At 48.8% G+C, this 7,688-nt stretch overlaps 1 protein-coding gene across 15 annotated transcripts in view; it reads right to left on the bottom strand.

The window, feature by feature from the left end:
- The window catches only part of LOC140602383 (peptidyl-prolyl cis-trans isomerase E-like), a 31,358-nt gene that overhangs the window by 18,873 nt on the left and 4,797 nt on the right, over positions 1 to 7,688 (bottom strand). For 3 of the 15 annotated variants that reach the window (XR_012005318.1, XR_012005323.1, XM_072771826.1), the window contains exons 4-8: positions 6,520 to 6,680; positions 5,483 to 5,564; positions 4,905 to 5,002; positions 3,209 to 3,466; positions 2,736 to 2,900 (exon numbers count right to left, since the gene is read on the bottom strand). The exons of 2 other annotated variants lie outside the window; for them this stretch is intronic. The gene's annotated coding sequence lies outside the window, so the exon portion shown is untranslated. Of the gene's footprint in view, positions 1 to 922; positions 959 to 1,986; positions 2,901 to 3,204; positions 4,284 to 4,867; positions 5,003 to 5,482; positions 5,565 to 6,519; positions 6,681 to 7,688 lie in introns of those variants that run through there. 10 more of the 15 variants (XR_012005322.1, XR_012005325.1, XR_012005319.1 and 7 more) reach the window with 8 other exon arrangements.

Raw genomic sequence — 7,688 nt, 5'->3', positions numbered from 1 at the left:
TTCATTTCCACTTAAAGAATCAGGTCTAAAAAAAAAAAAAAAAAAAGAATCAGGTCTAAGAGGCAGGCACTGGGCTAACAGATTCAGAACCATGAAGGGAAGAGGGAGGGAAGAGGGGCAAAGCAAGGGTTGAGCTCTGGGTCCCCGCAACACTTCACAGGTGGGGGGAGGAGGGGCGGGGAAAGAAGAGATCAAGGTGCAGCAGCAGCCGAGGAAAATGGGAGTGGTGGGTGAGGCGGATGGCAGTGGACACCTGGGGAAGCCACTTCCATCCCCTTCAAAACCAACACCCTTACTCTCTCACCTCCCAGGAGCGTGAGACACTCACAGACCCTGGAGAAGTTCCATGCCAGATGTCCTCAGTGGAAGGGAGCCGCTCACCCCTCCTAGGCCTCAGCCAGAACTCACGCCCGGGCCCCAGGCCTCAGTATGGAACAAGCCAGGGGTCCCAAGCCTGGCGCCCTGGGACCAGCTGAGGCCTGTGTGACTGCACCGCGGCTCAACTCCACTCTGCACAATCTGCTCCCCTTGCTCCCTTGCAAGAGCTGTCCCCGAGATTACCCCCTGACAAACTTTCCACAGGTGACCCTCCAGGAGTCTGCTTCCCAGAAAAATTTGACCTAAAACAGCCCAAAAGTGAAAAACAATCTAGTGGTGGTAACGTATCCATGTTTTTCAGAGATATAATAAAAGCCAAATCATCACCTGAAAGAAATGAATGTTGCCTTTGGCAGGCAGAAAAATTGACGTTGGGAGAGGGGTGGGGAGCAGAACATCACGTTGTAACAAACGTCACAGAAGGATTTTCTTGAAACTATGTGCAATTATGACTTCGTAAACCCCCCCACCCCGAAAAAAAAGAGGATTATGGATAAAAAAACAATCATTATGAATAATCAAGAAAATAGGAAACACACAATACCTGTGAATGGTAGTCACCTCGAAGGCAAGGCATGAGCTGGAGGTAGTGAGGAGAAAATAAATGTTAGCTTTTAATTTAGAGCTCTAAAAATAGTCACCTTCCAGTGGAGAAAGCTGGCAGCCCTCTCCTCAAGCAAGTGACCTAAGTTGACCTCACGAATGCTAGAAGTGTCGTCGTCGTGCGCTTCCTCACACGAGGTGTTCCTACCAGAACGTTCACGTGGGGAAGCACCAGGCAGAGACTAAGAAACCCCCTGCAGAGCAGGCCTGTTCTCTTCAAATCCCCAAGATCAAGAAAGACACCGAGACTCTGTTCCAAACAGAGGGAGGCTACAGACTCGACCGTGCCCATGCAGCGGGAGTCCTCACCAGGGAAGGACCATGACAGTCCCCAGAAAGGGCGATGCTAGGGAAGTGCTGAAACTTGAACTCGGCCCAAAGATCAGGAAATAGCGTGCAGACTTCAGCGGGCGTGCTGTGATCACGTAAGGAAGCACTCTTGTTCTTAGCAAATACATGCTTAACTATTTAGGGGTCAAGAGGCACGATGTCTTCAACTTCCTCTCAATTGGCACAGCCGGGGTGGGAGTGGGATGGGGGGGGAGGAAGAAATATATCCGAGTATGTAAATTAAATGGAAAAGTGAAAAAAAAAGAAAAAAAAATGGAAAAGTGTATAGAGGGCAAAAAAGTAACGTAGTGAGTGGATAAAGCATATGTAAGAGATCCTCGTACTATCCCTACAGAATATTCCAAGCATCTGTGTGTCTGCAAAATATCAAAACAAACTACAAAAAAAAAAATACAATTTATAACTTGTAACTATCTTTCTAATGGTCCTAAGCCTTCAAGAATGCCTGCGCAGGCTCATGTGACAAGAGGCTGGGGTCCCAGATGCCTCAGAAGGGCTCAGATAAAAGGTATTGAAGTCTCAAGATTCCAGGCAGCTTCCTCCCCAGCCGGCTCCACCACCAGCCTCGGGCCAGAGTCCTGCTCACCTGCTGTCACGGGAACAACGTCTAAACGCAGCAGCATCTGGATGCGGCTGGCCGGCTTGTTCCTGATCTTTTTTTTTTTTTTTTTTTTTTTTTAATTTTTTTTTTAATTTTTTATTTATTTATGATAGTCACAGAGAGAGAGAGAGAGGCAGAGACATAGCCAGAGGGAGAAGCAGGCTCCATGCACCGGGAGCCCGACGTGGGATTCGATCCCGGGTCTCCAGGATCTCGCGCTGGGCCAAAGGCAGGCGCTAAACCACTGTGCCACCCAGGGATCCCCTTGTTCCTGATCTTGATGTCCATGTACACCTGAGGATTTGACTGGGCCTTTTTGGCAGCGGGCTCTCCCTGGGCGCAGAAATCATTAGTTTGGAGAGCACTCTGACTCCCCAGGTAGGAGAGCGAGCTTTTTTTTTTTTAAGTTTTATTTTTATTTAAGTGACCTCTACACCCAACATGGGGCTTGAACTCCCAACGCCGAGATCGAGAGTTGCAGGCTCTACTAACGGAGTCTGCCAGGCGGCCCAGGAGACCGAGTTCTCTGAACACACACCAAGGACCCAAATGCAGCAAGCGGGCTGTGGCAGGTGCTGATGGGGAAGGCCCTGGGCCGTGGAAGGGCAGGCGGAAGGCAGAGGCCAGGGCCCTGGTCCCCGGCCCGACCCCCAGTGACAGGAACCCCCAGCACCGGCTACCTTGAGCCCCATTCCACAGGCTCAGGACCTCATCACACTCGCCCTGAGATGCACCAGCACGCTGCACCCTGGACTACGGTCACACAACCACACCCTGGCCTGCAGTGTGCAGCTCTCCACACCTGCAGACCCCAGTTCAGAGACATCTGGTGGCTTAGTCGGTTAAGCGTCTGCCTTCGGCTCAGGTCATGATCCCACGTCCTGGGATAGAGCCCCGTGTCAGGCTCCCTGCTCAATAGGCAGTCTGCTTCTCCCTCTCCCTTTGCTGTTCCTCATGCTTATATGCTCTGTCAAATAAATAAATAAGATTAAAAAAAAACAAAAACAAAAACCAACAACCAACCCCAGTTCAAGCCCACCCACCTTACTCATGTCACAGGGACCCATAACCTTCTCCATCTATGCCACCCCCTACAGATTCATAGCCGGGCTGCAGTGAAAGCAGAAACAGCTGCCTTCTGACTCAGGCCAAGTGCCCAGAAGACAGTGAGGGGGTCGGGCCTTGCTTTGTGCTCCACGCAGACTAGGGTGACTAGCTGATACATTCAGAACAAACCCATTTGTTTGCTAAAGAAAACTACTGTCTCTGACCTACCTGTGGTGTGGATTAATTGGTCAATGTGTGCACGCTGAGCTTTCAGGCCAAGTGCTGGAGATGTTAAGTAAGGTCCCTGAGGAGCTGGCGATCCAGCGGCAAAGGTGGGGGAGGGGAGAAGGGAGGTCGGCCACCAATGCGAGAGGCACACGGACCCCAGTGGCAGGCACACAGCCTTCGTTCCAATCTTGGCTCCACCCTTCTGAGCCGCATGATGTTGGACAGGTTACTTGATCGCCCGGTGCTCAGTTTTGTCACCTCGAGTTGGAGACAGTTATTAGTACTTAGCTCAAAGGATTATTGTTAGGATTCAATATTTGTAAAGCACTTAGAGTCAGCAACATGTAAACATTTTTAAATAAATAATGTCAAAATAATGCCATAAAATGCCAGGACTGAGGTTGCCACAGGAGCCCAGAGGCCACAAAAGCCCAGAAGGGACCCTTATCTCACTTCACTGGAGGAGTCAGAAAAGTTCCCTGCAGAAGGCAGCAGCTGAGCTCAGCTATAAAAGCTGAGTAGGAGTTAGCGAGAGAAAGTCAGTTGGAAAGGGAATTTAGGCCAAGGGACTGCATGTGTGAAAACACAGAGATTTATACCTACAAACTTTATTCTAGAATGCAAACTAGGGATACAGTGTGGAGAGATGAGTGGGGTCCAAACATGGAAAGCCCCTCTGTCCCCCACTACAGATGAGGCACCCCTAGGCTGCTTGAGGAGAGCCACGTGGTCAACTCTGTGCCTTAGAAAGCTCCCTCTGGCTGCTCAGGATAGGAGGAAGCAGGTCTGGGGCAGGGAGACCAGCTATTTGTAGGAGAGACGACAGAGGCTACACCAGGCTACTGTGGCGGAAGCAATCAGGAGAGCAGAGATTCAGGCAGATGTAAAGTAGAACACTGCAGGATATGGCAATGCAGTAGGTGTGGGTTGTGATGAGGACCGGAGAGGTCATGAAAGTCCCTGGGTTGGGTGACTGTGGAAGATGGCAAAGTTCATTAAGATCGGGTCCTCAGGATGACCAGAGCGGAAGGAGAGAGGAAATCCACTTGGGACGTGCTATGTTGATTTATGGTGCCTGGAAGACATGCAGGCAGGAACACATGAAATTCAGGAGAGAGGTCAAGGCTGGCCCCCTAGAGATCCGGAAGTCAGCACAAGGCTGAGTGGCTGTGATAAGCTCAGACACTGGCCAAGTGGCCGAAACTGCAAGGACAGCGTGCAGAGACGAGCCAAGGGCTAAGGGAGGAACTCAGAGAAACACTGTTGCTCTAAAGGTGGACAGACGAGCAGCTTGGCTAACCCCAGAAGCAACGTGACTGTGGGGTATGGAGAAGCAGGAGAAAGTGCTGGCACCTGGGTCCATCTGAGGGGCTGGGGCTCCCCGGAATCAGGCCAGGAATAGGAAGAGTGTGAGCCTGATACCAAAGTCTTCACAGTGATAGTGCAGGAAAGGTCAGGAGGATGCGGGATGCCAGCGAGGGGGCGTCCTCACTGTTCCTTCACATCTCAGACCCCCACCTAGTTTGAGCAATCTCAAGTTGGGACCCAAGCATGCTGGAGGATACTTCTCATCTCAAGCCCCACACGGATAGAGAAGCAGGCTTCTCCGTTCACCTCACCCATCGCCACCCACATCTAAGTGCCCTGTGGGGAAAGTACCAGCCCCTCCTGGGGAAGCGCAGGCCTTCGATCTCACCCCCTGGGTTTCCACTTTGGGAGGCTCCATTCCTTCCTCCTCTTTATTCTTTTCAAAGAGTCTTCCCAGAAATCTTCACCAGTAATCATCTGACCACACTGAAAGGCAGAGAATTGAACAAATGCTAAGAAATTCAAGCTACCGGCCACCTGCCCCCTGACTGTACTTAGTTCTTTGCAGCTGTCAGCCACGTGGACGCCCCATGGGGCTCTCACAGGCAGAAGTTGTCTCTGAGGACAAGGGACGCTGCCACTGGGAAACGTTAGGCCTTCAGGTCCAGCTCTTGGCAGACACAGATGGCAAAACAGAGGAGGACCAAGCCGAGCCAAAAGGGAAGTCCCAGCCACTGTCGGGGCTGGACAGGCCCAGTCTGCGTCTACGGCCCAGAGCAAGACTTTATGGGGACAGTGGCTCTAGCTTTGTGGAGAATCTCAAACTCTCTTTCCACAGAGGTGCTGCACTCTCTTCCCCACTCTACAGCTAACTGTGAACACTACTGCAGAAGTGAGACAGGGATAAAAAAGCAACAGAGGCCAAAGTTGAGGATGTGATGAGGCATCTGCGGTGCCCCCACTCACCTGGTCTGGATGAGCCTCCCTCAGTTCTCACTGGGTTGGCTAAACGGACACGAACTGTCCGCCCAAAGAGTTCAGAGCCATCCTGCAATACAACTTAGCTGCTTAAACCTCATTTAGGTTAAAAAAAAGATTTTTACTTCTAAGAAGTCTGAGCCCTGCTCATGATTAAGTCTGAGCCCACACCCCCCAATAGCAAGCTAAGCACAAAGCTAATCATCAAATGTCCCTGAGCCACTGCACACTTCTTTCAACACCAACAGGAAATTCTGTGCTGGCATGATCTTCGGATCTGAGCTCAGAACTCTGAAATAATAAGTATAAATGCAGTGACCGTGTATTGAGTCCACTTTAAAAAATCAAGACCAACACTAAATGAGAGAGAGAGAGTATTGCTGGCTGGTGGGACCATGTTTGCTGAAAAAGTAATAAAGGACTATTTTATTATCCAAGAATAACTGATCTAGCGAAAGGGAAGTAGATTTTTTTAAAAAGGTTTCTTTGGGACCTTTTCATGAAAACTAAAAAAATATGAAAGACGATTTCTTAATTTAGTAAGATATAGGTTATAATTATAGCTATGCTCTTGTTCTTAGAAACAGATGGCCAAAATACTAATTTTACTGCTAGCAATTAAGAAAAAAAATTGAACCATAGCACGAAATATCCTTATTTCACATTTAGTCATAAAGATCATAAGGAAAAAAAAAAAAAGATTGATCACGAAGATTTAAAAAGAAAAGTGGCGGGGGGGGGGGGGGCGCGGAGTGGAAACAAATTTAAGAGTTCTGTTGCAGGCAAAATGATGGTCCCCTCAAAGATGTTCACATCCCATTCCCCAGAACCTATGAATATGAAGAATTACACAGCAAGAAGGAAGGAAAGTTGCAGATGGAATTAAGGTCGCTGGTCTGCTGACCTTAAAATAAAGATGTCGTACTGGATTATTCAGATGTGCCCAGTGTAATCACAAGGGTCCTCTAAATGTGCAGAGGGTAGGAGAGTCGGGTTCAGAATGATACCGTGTGAGAAAGACTCACCTGGCCATGGCTGGCTTGAAGATAGAAGGGATCGGAAGCCAAGGAATGAGGTCAATCTCTAGGAGTTGGAAAACACAAACAGACTCTCCCTTAGAGCCTCCACGAGGAATGGAGCCTTGCTCACACAGCGAGAACCCACTTTGGACTTCTGACCTCTAGAGCTGCAAGATAACGCATTTGTGGTGTTTTTTAAAGCCACTGACTTGGGGGCACCTGGATGGGTCAGTGGTTGAGCATCTTCCTTCAGCCCAGGGCGTGACCCCAGGGTCCCAGGATCAAGTCCCACATCAGGCTCCCTGCATGGAGCCTGCTTCTCCCTCTGCCTGTGTCTCTGCCTCTCTCTGTCTCTGCATCTCTCATGAATAAATAAAATCTTTAAAAATAATAAGAAATAAAGCCACTGACTTGGTGGTCATTTGTTACAGCAGCAGTAGGAATTTAAATCGTTTTCTTTTGAAGCCTATCAATTCTTGCAGGTTTTCTCTGGTTTAACTTCACACAAGTGCCAGTTTGCAATGGCTCAAAAGTCTGCACTTTGTTGACAAGAGCCGACCACAGCAGTTTTCCATGATTGCTTTCACACGCGTCATGAAACCCTGCCTCTTATGCCAGATTCAGTTTTACCTTGCAATCCATTTACACTCTATTTGTGGTACGCTGCCCTAGACTAGAGGCTGGCAAACTTTCCATCAAAGGCTAGACAGTAAATATTTTTTTGTGGGTCATACACAGTCTCTGCTGCATATTCTCCCCCCCCCCCCGCCACCCATTAAACATATAAAAAATGATTCAGCTCACAGACCATACAAAAGTAGGCCGCAGGCCGGATGTGGCCTGTAGTCCGAAGCTGGTTGACCCCTAACATAGATACAAAAATGTCGGAGAGACACTGGCTGACAAAGATGATTGGCATTTATGCAAACATTCACTGGGAAGACGTTCGGGGTAAGAACTCGTTTTATAAGTAGCCAGTTCACCATGAATACTTTTCAAATAATGACAACTTTTGCTTCCTGGGTAACTCTGCAAGTCTGGAAACTGGAAACACAATATGCACCTGAGGGTCCCACGTGCTATAAAGCAGCATCAAACAGCTTTAGTAAAAAAAAAAAAAAAAAAAAAAAAAAGCAGTCTCAGCCAGACCACGTTGTCGATTGCTGCTGCAGCTT

Source organism: Canis lupus, chromosome 13 (genome assembly GCF_048164855.1).
Source record: "Canis lupus baileyi chromosome 13, mCanLup2.hap1, whole genome shotgun sequence".
NCBI classification, from domain to species: Eukaryota; Metazoa; Chordata; class Mammalia; order Carnivora; family Canidae; genus Canis; species Canis lupus.
Note: the sequence above shows the minus strand (reverse complement) of the source record. Positions and strands in the feature narration are given on the sequence as shown.